The sequence below is a fragment of the Sturnira hondurensis genome, unplaced genomic scaffold, assembly GCF_014824575.4.
Source record: "Sturnira hondurensis isolate 20B ecotype Veracruz unplaced genomic scaffold, ASM1482457v3 Scaffold0017254, whole genome shotgun sequence".
Lineage (NCBI taxonomy): Eukaryota > Metazoa > Chordata > Mammalia > Chiroptera > Phyllostomidae > Sturnira > Sturnira hondurensis.
Window position 1 is genome coordinate 2,674,861 of NW_028089885.1, and position 19,069 is coordinate 2,693,929.

At 53.0% G+C, this 19,069-nt stretch overlaps 1 long non-coding RNA gene across 1 annotated transcript; it reads right to left on the bottom strand.

Moving 5' to 3' along the window:
• Window positions 1-1,976: 1,976 nt before the first annotated feature.
• On the bottom strand, window positions 1,977-6,960 carry LOC119001881 (uncharacterized). Its single transcript, XR_005069645.1, has 2 exons — window positions 6,633-6,960; window positions 1,977-3,468 (listed from the first exon to the last, which is right to left on the bottom strand). It is a non-coding gene; the product is annotated as an uncharacterized LOC119001881 (long non-coding RNA).
• Between the last annotated feature and the right edge of the window lie 12,109 nt (window positions 6,961-19,069).

The window sequence follows — 19,069 nt, forward strand, 5'->3', positions numbered from 1 at the left end:
TGTGGCCACCACACTGGTGTTCCGCTCCTCCCTGCGGCAGCTGGCCGGCTGCCCTCTGCAGGGTCAGTGCTGGGGGCCTCATCCATTAGAGCCCAGAGGCCATGGAACGAAGCAGAAGGGTGAGCCTGGAGATTTTGAGAGCAGCAGATGCAAAATATTGGACAGCTTCCCACCCGTCTTCGTTAAAGACTACCCCAAAACGACCAGCCTTGTCCACTCTGTAGATTTCCCCCTTCGGTGGATGGAAATTGGTTTCTACCTGTACCAGAAGGTCGATGTTTGAATGAATGATCTTTTCACTCACCCTGCCCCAGAGCCTGTCAGGGGCAGGGACGTGCGGCTGCGGGGCCTGGGCCAGAGCTGGTCCCTAGCAGTGGCCAGCGCTGCAGGCGGGGTGGGGGGCTGGCAAGGTCTGCTGGAGCAGCTCCCAGGGCGGCTGCCTGAGTATACAGCAGGAGCTGGTCTGTGCAAGTGGCAGATGGGATTTATGTTTGATTAATGATCTTTCCCCCCTGTTACCCTTACAGGGATCTGGAAAATGGAGTTCTGGGCTAAGCAGACGCTTTCTGGAGGAATACACAATGGAAGAGAAGCAAATATAAAACTATGGTGGTCGGCAATCTGCTGGGAACTTGGGAAGCCAGGGGCTAAGTGTCATAATTTTGCTGTTACAGAGGCTGCCCTCACCTCCCCACTTACCCTACCGTAGGTGAGGATATAGGGCTCTGAGATCTGGGGGGAAAGGGTTACACGTAAAATCAGAGGGGAGTCTTGGACCAAGGAAAAGCCCAGGGGTTCGGGCCAGACTCCAGGTCCTGGGAGAAACACTCGTCAGGAACAGGTGTTTCCGGGTGTGCTGGCTGACTGACCCCTGCCTAGGGGTGCTGTGTCACTGCCTCAGACTGAGGCACTGTCCTGGTAATTCTCAGTCGGGGGTAGGCTGGAGGTCTGCAGGGGTGGCCTGTTCAGGACGTGGCGATTTACTGCCTTACAAGGTCACTCTCTCCTCCATCCCAGGAACAGCCCTACCCTGTCCCCAACATGGGGGGCGACCAGCAGGGGCTCCTTTGTGGGAGTCTCCTCAGGCTTTAAGTCCTTCCTGGAGGTAAGGAATCCTGGGACTGAACAAGAGAGAGGAGAGAAACCTTGGGGAGATGGGGGTAGAAGGGCGGGGGTTTTGTATTTCTGTCCCCACATTCTAGGTGCTTCTCCAGGTGGACTGAGATTTGCTCAGCTTTGCCACTAGATGGCGCTGTCTACCCATACAGGGAGGTGAGGAACTGGGTAGCTGCAAGCAGTGAGTGGTGTGTGCAGCCGGCTGCACCAGCTCACAAGAGCTGATTTTGGACTTGTCCCTTCCTGACTCTGCGTTCACTCATGCACCTTCGTAGCTTTAAATTGGCCTCGGTGGGAAGATTGACATCATGGGCATGAAAATGGCAAATGCTACAAATGAAGGCTCCCCCAGCAGCTTCCAGGTTGGTTGTTCAACATTTACCAGCATACCATTGGGCATAGTGACCGTTCAGTGACACTGACTAGGAAACTGAAGCTCGGGGAGTGTATTGAACTTGTGGCAAAACCGGAAAAGAACCCTACTGTGTGCTGTGTTGGAAAGCTGGAAAATGAGCAAGGTGCTTTCGTGCCGCTGCTGCATTGCAGTGTCCCTCTAGCACCCTCTACTGGCAAAGCCTAGCAGTGCACCAGCTGGCAAAACTTTTCATCTGAGAAACAGCAATCCTTTTCTACAAAAATCTCATCCTCTCCCTCAAATGAGGAGACATGTTCTCACGAGTCATTGTAAACACTGCTAATCATATTGATTTCTCCTCAAATTCAGTCACCGTTGCACTGAATATTCTGTTAACCACCACCAACTTATATACAAAGTAATACTGAGAAGAAAACAGAACATGGGTAATAGATACAAATACATGTATACATATAACAAGGAAAGGAAAAAGGTGAAAGGTTACTGCAGTTCTCCTTTGTGTATTGGTCACGAATAGGGTTGAGATAAAATACAGGGCACTCAAATAATGAATGTTTTTTTAAAGTATAAATATGTCCCAAATATTTTATGGGACATACTTATACTAAAAAGATTACTTGTTATTTATATGAAATTCACGTTTAAGCGGCCATTTGTATTTCTACGTGCTAAATATAGCAACCTTAGTCATGAGGTCAGAGTTAATGTCCATGACATCTTTCTTCCTCTATCGATTCAATATTTCTCTTGTCCTCAGCTAGAAGCTCAGCTGGTCACGGGTCTCTTTACCTGGTGGTGGATCTAAACATTTGTTCTTTAAGGCTCTGAGTGCTAAGAAGTCCTAAAATGCTCACTGTCCTAGGTTCTGGACAAAGTCCTCTTGCCCCCTCGTGTAGCTGCTGCCCAATTTCTCCTTAGCAATCAGGATCAATTAGTTCCACCAGAAGAGCAGCCTCTTTTTCTGCCTGTTGGTTTCAACTCAGTGGCATCACTGCCGCGCCCCCTGCTGGATGTGTTACCTTTTTCGGAATGAAGATCTCCAAAGTGGAAGATCTCAACGCTTCCAGGATGAAAGCAAACATTCTTTGAGCGAATTATGAAGACTAATTATGAAAGAAACCATTCCTACTTCTATTTCCTGATTCCCAGACTCAAGTATTATGTCTCTGGGAGAGATTGTACCATTTCATGATCTTTGATTAGAAGTATAAGTTGCATCCTGCAAGGCAGAACTACAGTATTTTTATTTCAGGGTGTCATCTCTCAACTTGTGCTGTAACAGAGTCTTCAGTAAGCTACTCTCACTTTTAACTAGGTCAGTTGCTTCAGGGCAATGGTGTGTATGCTACGACCAGTTAATCCCTGTTGCACTTCTTCGGCTGTGGAATAAGTTCCTCGATTAGATGCAGTGCTGTGGGGGATACCATGATGGTGGCTAAGAAATCCCAAGAGTCTAGGTATGTTGGTGCGGGAAGAAGCATAACAGTGAAAACAAATCCGTATCCAGAATTTGTATCCCTTCTATGACAGAAGAGTTGCAATGAAATCAACCTGCCACTAGGTGGCTACCTGATTCCCCCAAGGAATGGCTCTGGGGCTCCCTGTTGTTCTCTGCTGTTGGCAGATTAGCCACTAGGTGGCAGCAGCATCCAGCTCAGCCTTGGTAAGGGGAAGACCATGTCCACCAGCTCATGCCCAGTCCTCATGCCTGCAACCAGGGTCTCTTTGTTCATGAGCCCCATTGGGCAAACACTGGCATGGCTGGGAATGAGGTCGACTGCCATCGTGCAGTGTGTCATTTTGTCTACTTGATTACTGGGACCTCTTTTGCAGAGAGTGTTCAAATGCTGTTCAGTGACGTGGAATATGAATATCTTTACGTAGTGCCCATTCCAAGAGACCCATCCTGTACCTCTTTTGACTCTCTGTGCCATATATTTTCAGATACCGACTACTGATCCTTCTGAGACCTTGAACTGCCACAACAAAACCGGTAGGTTAGGTGGATTGAGCTGCAGGCATTTATTTATCTCAGTTCTAGAGTCTGGGGTGTCCTGGGTCAGGGTGTGGGCAGATTTGGGTCCCAATGAGAGCTTCCTGGCTTGCAGTCAGCTGCCTTCTCACTGAGTGCTCACCTGGCCCTTCTCTGTGCATGGAGATAGACTGAGATAGAGATGGAGATACTGACTGATTTCCCTCTCTTCTTTTTCTCATACGAAAATTAGTCCCACCACCAGGGTCCCCTCCTGACCTTATCTAAACTTAAGTGCCTTCCAAAGACCCCATCTCCAAACACCACAACATTGGTGGTGATGGCTTCAACATATGGATTTGGGGGGGGGGACATAAACATTTAGCCCATAACACTGACCATCTATCCAAACCACTGGTGACTACTATGAATCACTGTGGATACAAATTTCTTGCTATTGCTCAGTGCAGACTGAGCAGATCTGAAATGGTCTCTTCAGTCTTCTGTCCCTGGGAGAGGTGTCCTTCCTTCACTGCTGTCCTGCCTACGTGGACTGCAGCGCTGCCGATGGCCACTTTCAGGTGGTACCAGTAGACCCCTTGGGAAACCAGGCTCACGACCTCCTACCCGGTGTCAGGTGCAGGGGTGAGTCCTCCAGAAGGGAAGCCAGCCCATGTGGGGACCAGAGCATGGCAGGGAGAAGCAGGGCCAGGGTCTCTTGCATTGAGGTGGCCCTGAGTGCCCCAGGTATAAATGCCCAGTTAGGTGGGCCCATAATTCCTTCCTTGTTTAAGGCTATTTTGGTTTTTGGTGTGCTCCACAGGATCACTGAAAACACTAAGCATCGGTCTGCCTACATGCTCCTAAAGGATGGAGAGGTGCCTGGTAGTTCTGCCCCAGCCTTAAAGACCGGAGAGGAAAGGCCATGAGTTTCCATCCTACCAAAGCAAGCAGGCTATGGAAAATGTAAGGGGCAAATGCCTTTGCTCAATGGGATGCTTGGTACACACTCCACAAATGCATGATGCATGGAGAGTGTCATTTGGAGAAGAACACTCTTTCCAGGAATGGGGGGTGGGTCAGGTTATTCAGTTGAGTTAAAAGTAAATGGATGGACAAAGATACCATAAAATTCCTACCCCAGAGAAATATGGTGTGGTCATGCTGAGATCAGATTTAAAAGCTTTATGGCCAAGAAGCATTACCTGAAATAACTTGAAGAAGATAATAACAGATTGGAAGACTTCAATGACTTGACCCAGTGGACTTATATCTGGAACATACACCCAGCTTTTCAGTGTGGATATCTCCTCCAAGTCAAAAAAGAACATTGACAAAAATTGACCATACACTGGGTCATAAAGCAAGCCTAAGCAATGACTGAAGTCATTCATTTTGAATGACTGAAATCATTCAGCATATATTCTATATGCAAAATAGTAGAAATCAATGATAAAATAGAAATCAATAACAGAGATAATAGACAGCTTCACATGTTTGGGAATAAAGAAATATGCTCCCAACAGCTTAGGGAAGTAAATAACATTTCGGAAATTAGATAACGTTCTGAACCAAACAATGATGAAATCACTACATAAAATCCTTGTGGCATGCAGCTAGTGCAGCACATAGAGGGAAATTGATAACCTTAAAATGTGTTTAGAAATCTTATAGAGAATCAAAGAGCCAGAAATTAATGAGCTAAGTATATATCTCAGAGAGCTAGAAAACAACAAAGTAATCTCAAAGAAAATAGAATAAAGGAAATCAGAAAGAGAAGAACAAACACAAAAAAGAAAAAACAGATTACGAATAGTGGAGATGGCAAAACAAGAAAACAGAGAGTTGGTTCCCTTACGATACAACTGAAACTGAAACGATTTGGCAAATTTACCAAGAACCAAAGAAAGAAGGCAAAAATTACATCAGGAAGGAAAGGGGGGACAGTTTTGTAGACATGGAATACCTCAAATGAAAAACCAGAGTCTATTATAATACCATTATGCCAATAATTGGAGATGAAATGAGGGCATTCCTAGAAAAACTTGATCGAACATGTATATTTGACTCAAGGAGAACTTGAAAATCTCAATTCTCCTAAAGGCATTGACTCAGAAGTCAAAAATCTTCCTACAAAGAAAACCAGCTCAGAGGGCTTCATTGGTGAGCAATTCCAACCTTGTTCAAATGTCTCCAGAGACTAAAGCAGTTCTTTTAGAGAATAAACAACATCTCATTTCATAAAGCAAACACAACTTTAACTGCAAAATCTGACAAGGGCAGTGGGAAGAGGAAAACAGCACTCTATCACTCAGGAATAGAGATGAAAACATTCTGAGCAAAATAGTATCACACTGAATTCAGCAATAGTGCAGAACAGCATAATGGGCAAGCCTGGTTCACGCATTCCAGGAATGGAAGATCAGCTCAACATTAGGAAACTCTATGCATTAATTTGAAATGCGAAGAGAGAGAAATCACATCAAAAGATGCAGAAAAAACCAGCGAATAAAACCCAACAAATGATGTTTTACAAACCCACTTATCATATAAGGAACACATGGGGACTTCCTTCATCGGCTAAGAGAATCTTTGGAGGAAATTATTGCAGGCACCGTGTTTCAAAATGAAATGCTGGAAAACATCTCCGTGTGAGAAGACGAGAATGCCTGTTACCCTTCCTGCTGTTGCTCCTGATACCGGAGACCCAGAGTGAGGCCCAGGAAAGAGATGGAACGCGTGAGAACTGAGAAGATGGCAACAAAATTGTCATCATTCACAGGTGACACACTTAGGTATGTAGGGATGTACAGATACCTAACCTACAGGATGTACAGACGAATGAACAAAATCCATGAAAAAGTAGAGCAAATTTACCAGACCCAATTTCAGTATAGAAACTCACTGTATTTCTATACATCAGCAAGTGAATAGAAAACATTTAAGAAGTGTACAGTTACACCGAAAATGTGAGTTAACTGGAAATTAATCTAGAGAGCTGTCCGAGCCATTTGTTTATGGGGAAGATTAAAATCTATTATTAAAACCTCTCAGTGGGAGAGAGGATAGTCACAAATTGAGAGATTCAGTGTGGTGAAGATGTCAGTGTTCCCCAAATTGACAGGTAAATCCCCTTGGGAACTGGTTAAAGGTGCAAAATTCCTGTACCTTTTTCCAGGGAGGTAGAAGCCAAGGAGCTGATTCTAATCGAGAGAAGCGCAGGTCCACTGGACTGAGAAGAGCGCTTTCCTCCTTCCTTTGGCCATCTGGACAGCTTCCAGGTCATGGCTAGAAGGTCTTGGTTCTCTCCAGTGACCACTCAGAATTCTCCCTCTCTGTCCTTGAGGACCCAGTAGCTGGGTCACCCTGTCCCCAACTGAGAGGCGACCTGGAGTTGTCCCTGCTATTGGCACAGCCTTGGACCAGCTTCTTCCCAGAGTGTGGGCCCTGGGGAGGGACTCTGGGGATCCGCCCCGCTGGGTCTAGTCCTCCTCTAATCCTGTGCAATCAAGCTCTGGGACCGCTTCACTCACATCGGCCGCCAGGGGTCGCTGTCCCCTCGCCAGAAGCGCACGGAGATGCTGGAAGGCTCCAAGATCAGAGGAGTGGGGACTAGGAAGGCAGGAGGGGCTCAGGGACCTCCGAGGGACGCTACAGGATACTGAGTCTCAGAGTCCAGGGTCACATGAGACAGGAACAGTGTAGGGACCAGGACGGTGGGACTTAGTGACTGCCGAGTGATGCCTGTGCGCTCTACCTGAGTCCTCATTTTATGCCACAAGTGGATGAAGCCACTATTGGGGATCCCAAGTTCTCGGTGTCAACAACCCAAGGAAGGGCTGACTCGGGGAATGGGACGGTGGCCTGTCGCTGGGCTGTACATTAATCCTGCTGCTCCAGAGAGTGGGCTGCAGCTCACAGGTGACCCTAACATAGACGCCCTGTGTCCCCCAGTTCCAGGTCGGGTATGTACACTCCTGAAGTGCTGGTGTTTGCGTGGAGGATGCGCAGTGGTCCCCTGGGCCACGTGTGTGAGAGAAGAACCAGAGCTGCCCCTGCATCCACCCACTGGGGACAGGCCAGTACCGTGCGGTCTGCTCTCACACAGCCATCTAGCTCTCTGTATTTGATGTGGTAGGACCCTACTCCTACATTCGTAGGAAGTTAGAAGGAGCACGGTTGCTGGCATGATGTCCTTCAGGTACATTTGAAGACTTGGAACAAAATGCAAGGTGCCCAGCGTGACCTTCAAGGCCCCAGGGGCCCGCTGGCTCCCTCTCCTGCCTTCCCCCCACTTCCTTGGATCTGGCCACTTTGACCTTGCTGCTCCGGTCCTTTGTCAGGCATGATCCACCCCAGGGCCTTTGCATGTGCTGCTCCTGCTGCCAGGAACACTCCCTCCCAGGCACCTCCCTGGCTAGTCCCCTTGTGTCATTCCGAGGTGGCCTCTCCTGAGCACCCACCTAAACCAACAGTGTCCCCTTCTCTGTCCAATTATAGAATAATGTCTTGTTTGTTCTGGCTTGTGTCACCTACTGGAACTCTGCTCCAGGATTTGGTCTTAGAGGCCACTGCTGGTTTCCCAGGACCTAGAGCAGCACCAGGCTTTGCAGCTGCGCAGTAGCTGCCTGTGGAATGAAAAGTGCTTGTTTTTTTTTTTTTCTGGGGAAGGAGGGAGCTCATGGGATGGGGTTGGGGGTTGAGATGCAGGGTGGGGACAGGGGCAAGGGGAGTCACTTCCCTTCATAAAAACACCTGAGCTAGTTGACCCCAGGTCAGCATTTGTTGCTTCTGCGTTTATATATCAACGTTTTGGGCCTTTTTGTGTTTCTGTAAAGCCTGACCCCCTTCCCTGCTGACACCCCCCCCCCCCCATCCAGCATGGAGGAGCCCTGCCTCAGGGACTCTCTGGTCTGGAAATTCCTCTCCCCCAGGGTCCGTTCTTCCCTCCGTGGGGACTGTGCACCCTGTGCATGTGAAAGGTGGGGGTTCGAGACCCCCATCAGCCCCTCTGCCACAGCCCCTCCCCTGGGAGAGGGTCCAGCCCTTGTGCTCTGGCAGGGCCTGGGGAGCCGAAACTTGAGCGCCCAGGCCAAGTAGGAAGGGGTGAGAGCACTGGTCTAGGAGTCAGGGGGCCAGGGCTCCACCACCTACCTCCTGCATGACCTTGGCCAGGTCACATGCCTCCCTGTGAAAGGAGAGAACGTTCTTCAGACTCCTGCAGTAGGGATTTGTGATAAACACTCCTGGGGTTATTACTGAGAGGAGTGTGACCTTTTAGAGAAATAACAACAGGTACCACTAGAGGGCACTGTCACTTTGGGTGTGCTCCTGTGTGAGTGTGAAAGTGCATGAGTTGTGTGTGTGTGCGTATGTGAATGTGTGCACTTGAACCTGAGTGAGGGGGCACTGCGCAGGGACACTTGGGGTGTGTTGACCAGGAGTGCAGGTGGGACACCTCTCTGTGGCCCACGGAGGACAGTCAGGTGAAGGTGGTGACATTTCTGTGCAGGCGTCACCTCTGCAAGGTGTGTGGTGCCCGCTGGGCTGGGGTCCTCGCCACCCGGCTGTTCTGCTCCCAGGTCAGCTCCTGACAGGCCCGAGCTCCTCTCCTCAGGGTGCACTTGAGCCCCTTGGGCCTGGGGAGAGCCCGGGTGGGGCCTGGTTGGTCAGAAGGGACCTGGGTCTGTGGGTGACTGTGGAGTACAGGGCAGTGGGGTCACTGTGCTCTCTGGGACCTGGAAGGAGGGGTGGCAGGAGGAGACAGCTTGTCCTCTCAGACACTGTATACCATGCTCCTGACAACTGAGACCCCATTCCCGGGTCCCCTCACGTTCTGTCTGGTCAGGGTGCGACTAGACCCACTCGCAGGGAGGTCACACAGGGGCTGCCTGCTCCAGCCCGGTGCCGCCCCTGACCCTGGGTCTCCTTGGTTAGGGTGTGAGGTGGGCAGTTGAGAGACTGGGAGGCTGACGTTCAGTCTTGAGTGTCTGAAGGCCCAGAGGAAGGAAGACCCGGGCCTGGAAGGGCCAAGTGGGCTGGGCCAGGAGGCCTGGAGGGGGCAGCCAGCTCTTTGGCCTTGACTGTGGACCAGGGGGGCTCCTCAGCTCCAAGTGGCCAATTCTAAGCCTCAGGATGCAGGTCACAGGGCTCAAATAGCTGAGAGGAAGGCCCCCTTAGGGCCAAGGGTATGTTGGTGCCGTGTGGGGGTGCAATAGGCCCTGAGTCCTGAGTCCTTAGCCGCTTGTGGGACTTGGTTTCTCTTGTGCAAGCTGAGTGGATTGTCCCTTCCAGGTTCCCCAGTGACCCCCAACCCTTCCTCTGGCTTCTGGGGCAGCTGGGTTGGGCAGCCGGGACCCCTGACAGGCCTGACTTCCAGGCTCTGAGACCAGGCTCAGGGGTGGGGGCACCAGGCTCTGCTACTGGAGGTGCTGGGGCTGGAGGTCTGTCCAACCCCCCACGTCAGGGGCAGCTGTGCCAGAAGGTCAGACTGGGGTCTCTGTCCCCAGAACCTGAGAGGCCATGTGTTATCTGGGACAGGAGTGACAAATCCCCCTCCTGGGCCCTAACTGTGGGAACCACCACCGGGCCCCTCCTGCCCTCCCACAGCCCACAGGGCAGACCCCACGGGCCCCCGGCACAGCCTGCTGACCCTGGGCCACATTCCGAGTCCCTTGCTCCCAGCGCTCACACCCTCGAAACCCCCAGAGCAGCCAGAGGACGCGTTCACAGCACTGAGCCCTCTCCTCCCTCGGGGCAGGGGGGGGGGGCTCGGTGCTGCCAGGCAGACACAGCAACTGGGTGTGGGGGGTCCAAGGCCTCCACGTGGAAGGGGATTTGGGCCTGGTTCAGGTCTCTGGTGGGGGGAACTCTGAGGAGCCGGGGAGAGGCTTTGGGGTCCCTCTCTGCCTCTGCCTCAGAGCAGAGCCGGGGTGGGGGCGGGACAGGTGGGAGAGCAGGGTTCCCAGGCTCCTCTCTGTCCACACCTGCGCCGTTCCTTCCTTAGGACCCAGGGGGCCGTCCCAGGTCTGAGGGGTGCTTGGGATGGGGTGGTGCATTCTTGTCTTTCTGGAAGGTCTGGAAGCTGGTCTGTGTCTTTCTTTCGAAGCCTTAGGCAAGCACGGCCTTTGATCTGTGGGAGGAAGGTCAACCTGCAGTCAGCGGTGGGGCCATGGATGGAAGGGATGGAAGCCGGGCACGGGCTGTGTCCTGTGTGGGACAGTGTTGCCCGCGGGACCCGGGACGGGCAGCCTGAGTGTTGCTGGAGCCGCAGGTTCACGGGGTGCTGTGTGCCCGGGTGACCCACAGCTGCGTGGGGTGCCGCTCTGGGCAGAAGGAACACTCCCCTTCCACCTGTCTGTCGTCTACCTGTCATTTATCATCCACCTATCTAAGTATCATCAATGTGAAATTCAAGGTCATGTCTGGAAGGACACATACTACATACACCCAGCATGGATCTGCAGGCTGTGCTGGAAACTTCTTTATATTTAATTTCCTGTTTCATTTTAAAAGAGTCTTTGTATATCTTCTCATAATCAGTAAAAAACTTAAGCTGTCTCCGTCTTCGAAAGCCAAGCGAAGGGAAACGAGGCGTCGCGCACACACAGGGCATCAGAGACCGTCACCCGAGCTCCAGGCGGTGCTGCCGGACCCTGCTCCGGGACAAGCCGCCAAGCGTGGACCACGGCCGGGCGCAGGGAGGGGTGGGTTCCTTGCCCACGAGAGTGCGTGTCCAAGACGCCGCCTAACAACCTGTGTGACGTTCACACGCAGATGGAGCTGAGGAGTGGGGGGCTTAGGGGCGCGCGCGGAGGAGGTGAAGCTGTAAGGAAAAGTGGAGAACTCGGGATCCCGAGGTCCTGGCCACCTTCTGGGTCTGGGAGGCTAATGATGGGACGTTGACATCACACAGAATTCACCATTTAAAAGGGAACAGTGGTTCACCTAATACATTCCCAACATTGTACAACTATCACCACTATGATTATTACTCTGCGATTAAAAAATAAATAATATTTTATTTGTTTGTTTTGTGCTCCTTACAGTTTACAATTAAAACAGGAGATCCATCAAAGTATTAGCAGTGGCTCTTCTGGGTGAAGTATGCAGGTGAGTTTCTTCTCCTATTTGTTTTTCTGCGCTTTCCACATTGTTTACAGCGAGGAGTTATTGTTTTTAAACTAAAGACCAAGACCAATACTCTATTTTAAGAGGAACTCAGAAAACAACAAGGTGATTTCCCGCACTCTGGATGGACACCTGTGTCCTCGCTGCTCGTTCACACCCTGCTGCCTCCACCTGGGCCTGGAGTTCGGGGCCCTGGAGGCTCTGGAACCTCGGACAGGGTGGGCCCTGGACTGGAGAGAAATCTCTTCTGGCCCCGGCAATTTCCCTCCTGGATGATGGGCCCCAGGCCCTGCGGCACACTCCGAGTTTGACAAACTCTGTATTTCCCCTTGTTTTGGCCTCTCGCTTGACTTTTGTTAGCACAAGCTCGTGGACTAGAGAACCGAAGGTTCCCTCAAGGGCGTGGGTGGGCATTTTTTGCCACCAGCCACTGCCTCTTCCTCCTTCAACTTCAGTTTTTGTTAAAGCTCTCTTGTAACAAACTTGAAAGACGAATTTGAAAGGAAAGTTGAACCCCCAACGCTTGCAGCCTCTGCCTGGTGGGGGTGGTCTGTCTCAGGCCAGGTGTTCCCAGGCGGGCCCTGCTCCTGGGCCGGGAGGGTCCCTCACTGGGATGAATGCACGGGCTTTGCTGTCCCTGGACCCACCGCAAGCTCTTGGGGGGGCTGCAAGTCTCAGTCTCCTAGACGAGGGCCTTGGATTATGGTTAATCCCTTCTGGGTCATGGCCCCCTTTCTGCCCAAAGCCCTGGCACTCTCCCCACAACGCACGTTCATACAGACACATTTCAGAGTTTCGCCACCTCGGGATGAGGTGGCCTCCAGGGCCCTGAACTGCAGGTAGCGGGGCTCAGTCTCTTCTTCGTGACGCCGGAGGCAGACCTTAGTTCCACCCGTGCCTGGTGCTGTGCCGAGTGCTTTATGAAATTATTCCCCCGTGGCTGTCCGCATGTCACTCCTCACACAGCCCTGCAGGCTGCTTGCCACTCTTGTCACCTCCACATCACAGAGGAGGACACACAGAGGACAGTTGCCAGCTCAAGGTGGTAGCTACACTTGGAGAGTGGTGGATCCAGGACTAGAACTCAGGTCTGTCTGGGCTCCAAGCTCAGACTCTTACCACGAGCTGTGATCCAGCCCTGGGGGGTGGGGCGGTCAGCCTGATGACCTGCAAGGTCCTCCCAACACCAGCAGTGCACCCGAGAAGCCCTCTACAGTTTCTACAGCACCTTCACGGACGTGTGTCCCTCCGTATCCTTCCCAGCAGTTTGCGAGGTGTGCAGGGTGGGGACCAACATGCTCTTTGACTATGAGAGGACGAGGCTTAGAGACATTAAGGAAATTGTCCGAGGTCCCACTCAAGTCAGCATCAGATGTGGGATTGGAACCCAAGGGCTGGGTTCAGTTCTTCTCCCAAGAGCTGCCAGGCACCAAGGTTCTACATTTTTCATGATTAGGGTCTCCCCACCCAGCCGACATCTATCCATCCACTCACCACCCAACTACCCATCCACTCTTGCACCCACCGACCCACTGACTCACACACCTATCTATTCATCATCCATCCATCCATGCACCTCCCCATCCATCCAGACATCCATCAATCACCTACCTATCTCCCCATCCACTCATACACCCACCCAACTATTCATCCTTCCATTCACTCATACAACCATACACCCAACCATCCACCCACCAACCCACCCACCCACTCATCCTTCCACCCACCCACGCATCCACCCATCAATAAGTTATTCAGCCATGCACACGTCCATTCCCTCCCTTCCTTCCTTCCTCCCCTCCTCCCCTCCTTCCCTCCCTTTCTCCCTCATTCAAAGTGTTTATTGAGAATCGTGAAGCTGCCAGGCAGTGGGCTGGCGTTGAGACGAGGAGTCTGCAGACCTGGGAAGGAGCCGCACCTCCTGGGGCCAGTAAGGGTTTTCCTTGGTCAGTGAGGGTTCTGGAAGGGGGGGTCTGGGCCAGGAAGCAGAGTCTGGAGAGATGGCCGAGTTCCTGTCATTTGGGGCTCTAGGCCACAGCACTAGGGTCACCGGATTGTGTTTAAAACTGTATTTTTCGGGGAGGAAAGTGAGGAGTGAACCACTGAGGTATGGTGTCTGTCCACGCGTCACTTGTGGAACAGAACACTGGCCATGAGCTTCAGTGGAGAGTTTCTGTAAACAGAGATTTTATGAATATAAGGAAAGAAATGGCATGTCTAGAAATGACTAGTAGCTAACATGAATATAATTAGAATGAACAAGCTAGATAACGTAGGGTGAGTTTCCAGTAACAGTTTCTAACGAGTGTCTACTATTCATCAAACCAGGTATTGTTGAGGGATTTTTTTTATATTCTCTCACGTTCCCCATAATGGACAATGCAGCCTAGCAACTAATATTATCAACATCGACTAGATCAGAACACCAGGAGAGAGACCGTCAGGGTGCATTGTCACCTATGCGGTAGAGGAGTTTGTCAACCTAGGTCTTCCTGCCTTCACGCACCAAGCTCTGAGCAATACATAACTAGGTCTCCCTGTCCAAGGGACCAGGGACATCTCTCCAGGTGGCTTCGGGCCTGCCTCAGCTGGTGCTCCTTCCCCTCGCAACTCCCACCAGCCCCGGACGAGCCGAGCCCCATGCCACTCTGCTTTATCTGCAGGGGGATTCGTATCACTGTTTGAAGGCAGTGTTTAAACTCTGGTTGCAATTGCTCACTCTTCTGTTTTTAACCATATTTAAAGGGCTGCTTTTCCCCAATCGGCTGTGCTCACTGCTGGCTGCCGGGCCCTCGCCACCCCTGGAGCTCCCTTCTCTTGTTTTTCCAGTGGCCAGAAACCTTCCTTCCGCTTCCTGCCCCCGTGTGGAGCTGGGGATGGAGCCCTGAGGGGCTTTTAATAGCCCCAAGGAGTAAGAGCCCACACTGGTACTTCAATGACCTTTCTCCCTAGGCATGCCCCCCGTCCCACGGCCCAAGAGACACGCTTCTGTCTTCGTCATCCCTGTGATCCCAGACCCTGCACCTGGCCTGTCCTGATGCAGCAAACATGAGACAAATGTGTGTTGGGTGTCAAGTGAACGGAAATAAATATACTTACTTTAGTGAGAAAAAATCTTCTGTTTTCCATCACTATACATTAAATGTATAATCATTGCACAAAATGATAAAAGTCGAGTGCTCACAATAGAAAACAACATTACCTGTCGTTTCCCCCCCGACCGTGGCCCTGGTAATAGATTCGGGTACAAGCACAGGTGTGGAAAAAGAGAGACGCCCTCACACGGGTCACGTTTTGTGACTTCTCTGGGCTAACACATTCAAGCCCTTTCAGATGTCATTCAAACCTCAGAGACCATTTTTTTGTGGATCATTCATCTTCAGTCAGCTCATTATTTTGTTTTCTGGTGGTAAAAGTACTACACATCCTTGGAGAAATAAGAAGGCTGGGAGATGTGTGAAGAATCAAGTACAGCAGCCCTGGCTGGTGTAGCTCAGTGGATTGAGCACGGGCTACAATGTGAAGCAAAAGGTTGCTGGTTCGATTCCCAGTCAGGGCACATGCCTGGGTTGCAGGCCAGGTCCCCAGTAGGGGACACATGAGAGGCAACCACAGACTGATGTTTCTCTCCCACTCTTTCTCCTTCTCGTCCCCTCTCTCTAAAAATAAATAAATAAAAAAAAATTTTTAAAAAAGAATCAAGTACAGCAAACAGCCCCTCTCCCCACCGGAGAGGACTCCTGTCAGTGTGTTGACCAGGGTCCTTCCAGACTTTTTTCTGAATGCAGTTGTGTCCTTTCTACAAAGATGGGCTCAAGAGAGGCCTTCCTTCTCCTGTCACCTGCCCAGGTGCCACTGTCCCCCGCCCTGGCATCGGTTTCTGCCCGGCTCCAGAGCAATTGGGAGCTGCAGGCCTCAGGCCACCACGAGCAGACGGGCTAGTTAGACACGCACTGAAGGGCTCACCTTGGCATCCCCGCGTGCTGGCCCTGTGATGCCTTCACCATGACTTTCTACCAAGCGGGCCTGCTGGGCTCAAAGGGAAATGCCTTCCCAGGTCATGGACACAGGGGACAAGTTCCCTCCTGAAAGGCTGCACTGTGTGTCCCTGAGGCCCCTCAGAATCACGAGGTCTTGGGAAGCCAGGATGCCTGCGCCCGCCCGCCCGCCCACTCATCCGCTCGTTCTGCTGCAGGAAAGGCCTGGGCTGCGGCCCCAGAGCCCGGCCCCTCCCTCTTGTGTCAACCTGCTCTCTGACCCTGCTCATCCCCTCCCTGGGACCCTGCTGACAATGAGGGCCACCTCAGGTGGTTTTGAGATCCCTTGAGGTAGGGCCCTCCAGGATCCCAGGGCCCAGGATGGAACTCAGGGGAGAGGAGGGAGGCAGCCAGGGGGCAGCACTGGGCCCGGAGGGGCCGGCCGTGGCAGGAGGGCTCCACTCCCCCCACCTGGGAGCTGCACAAACATCCGGCCGCAGCTCTGAAACTGCCCAATCTGATTTCTGGGCCACAGCTGGTCCTGTTTGTCTCTGGCCCCACGCCCTGCTGACCATGGGCTCAGTTTCTCTTCCCCTTACTTCTCCCCTTTTGCCACCCTGAGTTCTGGTTTCAACCAGCTCAGGGTTAACTTTAGCTTGGGGATTCCCAGGGGTGGCCAGCTGCAGCCTGGGCCAACACCGATCCTCCCCCCTCTCCCCACCCGCCCTCAGCCTGCTCCCGCCTCAGGCATCACGGCCCCTCTAGGCCCAGGGCCTTCCCAAGCAAACCCTTCCTTCAGGAATTCTAGTTTTCCTGTAGTTTCTGGCCCCTGGGTCCCCTCACCCAACTCCTCCTTGAGCAGAAGGCAAGGCTGGGGCCCAGAGAGGAGAAGGAAGTTGCCCGGGGTCACACAGCATGTCAGAGGCAGGCCCCAGTGAGAGCCCAGGAAATGATAGCAATGGCGGGGGGGTTGGTGAGAGTCACCATGGGCCAGGCATGCCACAGGCATCTTCTTTAATCCCAAACCCACCCTGCCAGGGAGGAAATTGAGGCCCACAGAGGAGAAGCAAGGTCACAGCTTACAGTCAAGGTCAAGGGCTGAGAAGGGCTGTGTGTGGGTGAGACCCCACCCTGTCTGCTCTGAGGTCTGGTCTCCCACTCCAAGTCTTCCTCAGGCTCTTGGCCAGCCACCCTCCTCCCTGGGAAGGGGTGGCCATGGGGTCCACTCTTGGGCCTCTTTTCTGCACTCCTGAGATGGAGCCAAGGCTGGGGAATGGTGGGGGGAAGTTGCCCCAAGTGAGCACATGGCTCCTGGCAGTGCATCATGCAGGCTACCACTGTGTGAGCCCAGGCTGGCTTCAGTTTCTTCATCCGTCAGATGGGAAGACCAGGCTTGGCACTGGGACACCCAGGAGCTGGTTCTGTCTCCCTCTCAAGATGTTAGTCACTCTGAGCCTCAGTTTTCCTGCCTGTGGGATGGGCTGATGATTCTGGCCGTCAGCTCGCAGAACATGTGAGTGGCTTAGCCGGATAACTCGTCTCCTGTGTTTTACAAACGGCACAAGGACAATGAGCTGCTCAACAGTGTCTCAGGGTGCAGCAGCTTTTGCAAGCACAGGTCTGGTCAATGCCAAGGCCTCCGGGGCCTCTACCTCTGGCCTTGCCCCCTCTGTGTCCTGTACCCACACCTCACCCCTGGAGAACCCTGTGCATCCCCTAGGGCCTCACCCTGGGTCAGAATCCCAGCATCCTCTGCATGTTTCCCCTCTGCCTGGCATTACTGGCTTCATCCAATCTTCCTTCCTTACCAGGGCATGGCCTGACCACAGAATTCAAGGACTCCTGGGGCAGTGAGCAGGGTGGTGGGCCAGGTGACATGGGAGGCAGAAGTTTGGGGTCACTGAGGTGGAGGGGTCAGGGGTCTTCACCGGGCGTCTGTGTGCTATCTGAGGGGTGCTGTGCCTTTGCTGGTGCAGACTCCCCCACCCCGGATGCCCCTCTTCTCTCTGTCCCTCAGCCCTGGGCATCTAGTTCTCAGGCCCTATTTTGAGGTGATTCAAGTTGGTGCTGCCACCAAACCACCTTTGCTGACTGTCCAGGACCCCCAGTGTCCCCAATCCTGTGTCTTCTCCATTAATGTTTGTGGCAGGGAGGGTCTGGCCCACAGCCTGAGCTCTGGGTTGAGCAGGGGTGAGTCCAAGACCCGACCTGGGCGGGGCAGGTATATGCCTGTCACAGGGGAGTTGAGCGGGGTGGGAGTGAGTGCAGGTGATGAGCCAATTGATCACGGCTGAAGGGGGCACACTCCCTCTGGCCCCCGGTCAGGGCACTGGGCCACCAGACCCTGTACATCTCGTGTGTCAGGTAACAGGGTGATCTGGTTGCAGCCAGCAGGCTTGGCTCCTGGCTTCTCTGGGCCGAGGGAGCTACTGGCAGTGTCCCCCGAGAATGAACTGGTAAAGCCCCGTTGGTGGAGGGAATATGCCAACCTTGGGGGTGAACCCAGGAAACTGTGGCTGGGTACATGGACCCCCATCTCCACTCCCAGTAGGACCTTGGAGCCCTGGAATGTCCTGAGGACCTGTCTGATTGGAGAAGGGCAGAGAGAAAACAGAAGGAGGGGTCGGCTTCAAGGGTGGATCAGGGAAGACCCTAACTGGGGTGCTTAGGGACTCTGGTCACCCTCTGGGCAGGGGCATCAGACCTTACCGCCCTGTGTTTGTCCTCAGCATCGAGGGCCAGCCTGGGGCAGACTCGGAGGGAACCGGGCACCCAGGGCCTGACACCCGCCCCTGCCATGGTGAGGCAAGCACATTCCAGGCCTCACTTTGGCCTTGACTGGGCCTGTCCCACTCTGCTTGGGACATGACGGTTGAGAACCCCACACAGATGAGGTCCCCAGTCTCAGGGGGCCTTGGTGGGCGACTGGATGAAAGTATGGATGATGGGTAGGTAGATGGGTGGACAAACAGATGGACAGACTCGTGCAGGGACAAACAGGCAAGTGACTGATCAGTCTGAGGTCCTGTCCACTGGGGGAGGACGCTGTGTGGCCTTGTGGGGGACAGCTGAGCTCTGGGTTCTTCCTTATTACCCCAGACCCTGGGCTCCTAGGGCAGCAACTGTGACGGTCCACATTTCTCTCTCCCTCCCCTGACTTGGTCCAGACACCCTGAAGTGTCCCTGGCCTGGGGGTGACAGTTGAGGTGTGACCCACAGTGTCCTGCACCAGCCCTGGCCAGCCCTGCACACGCAGGGCCCCCCTGAACCCCGGGTGTCTGGTTGTGCCCACAGCAGCTGCAGCTCTGCGCCTGGCATTTAGAAGGTGCCAAAAGGGCAAGAGCGACCCGCACGAGCACTGTTCTGGAGCAGAAGATCCTCTCCTGACTGTGAATTGACCATGATCTTGAGTGAGACTTTGCCCTGCTCAGGCCTGGCCACAGGAGCTTGGTGGCCATCGTGTTGGGATGTGGGCCCCTTCTCCAGCTGGGCTGGTGG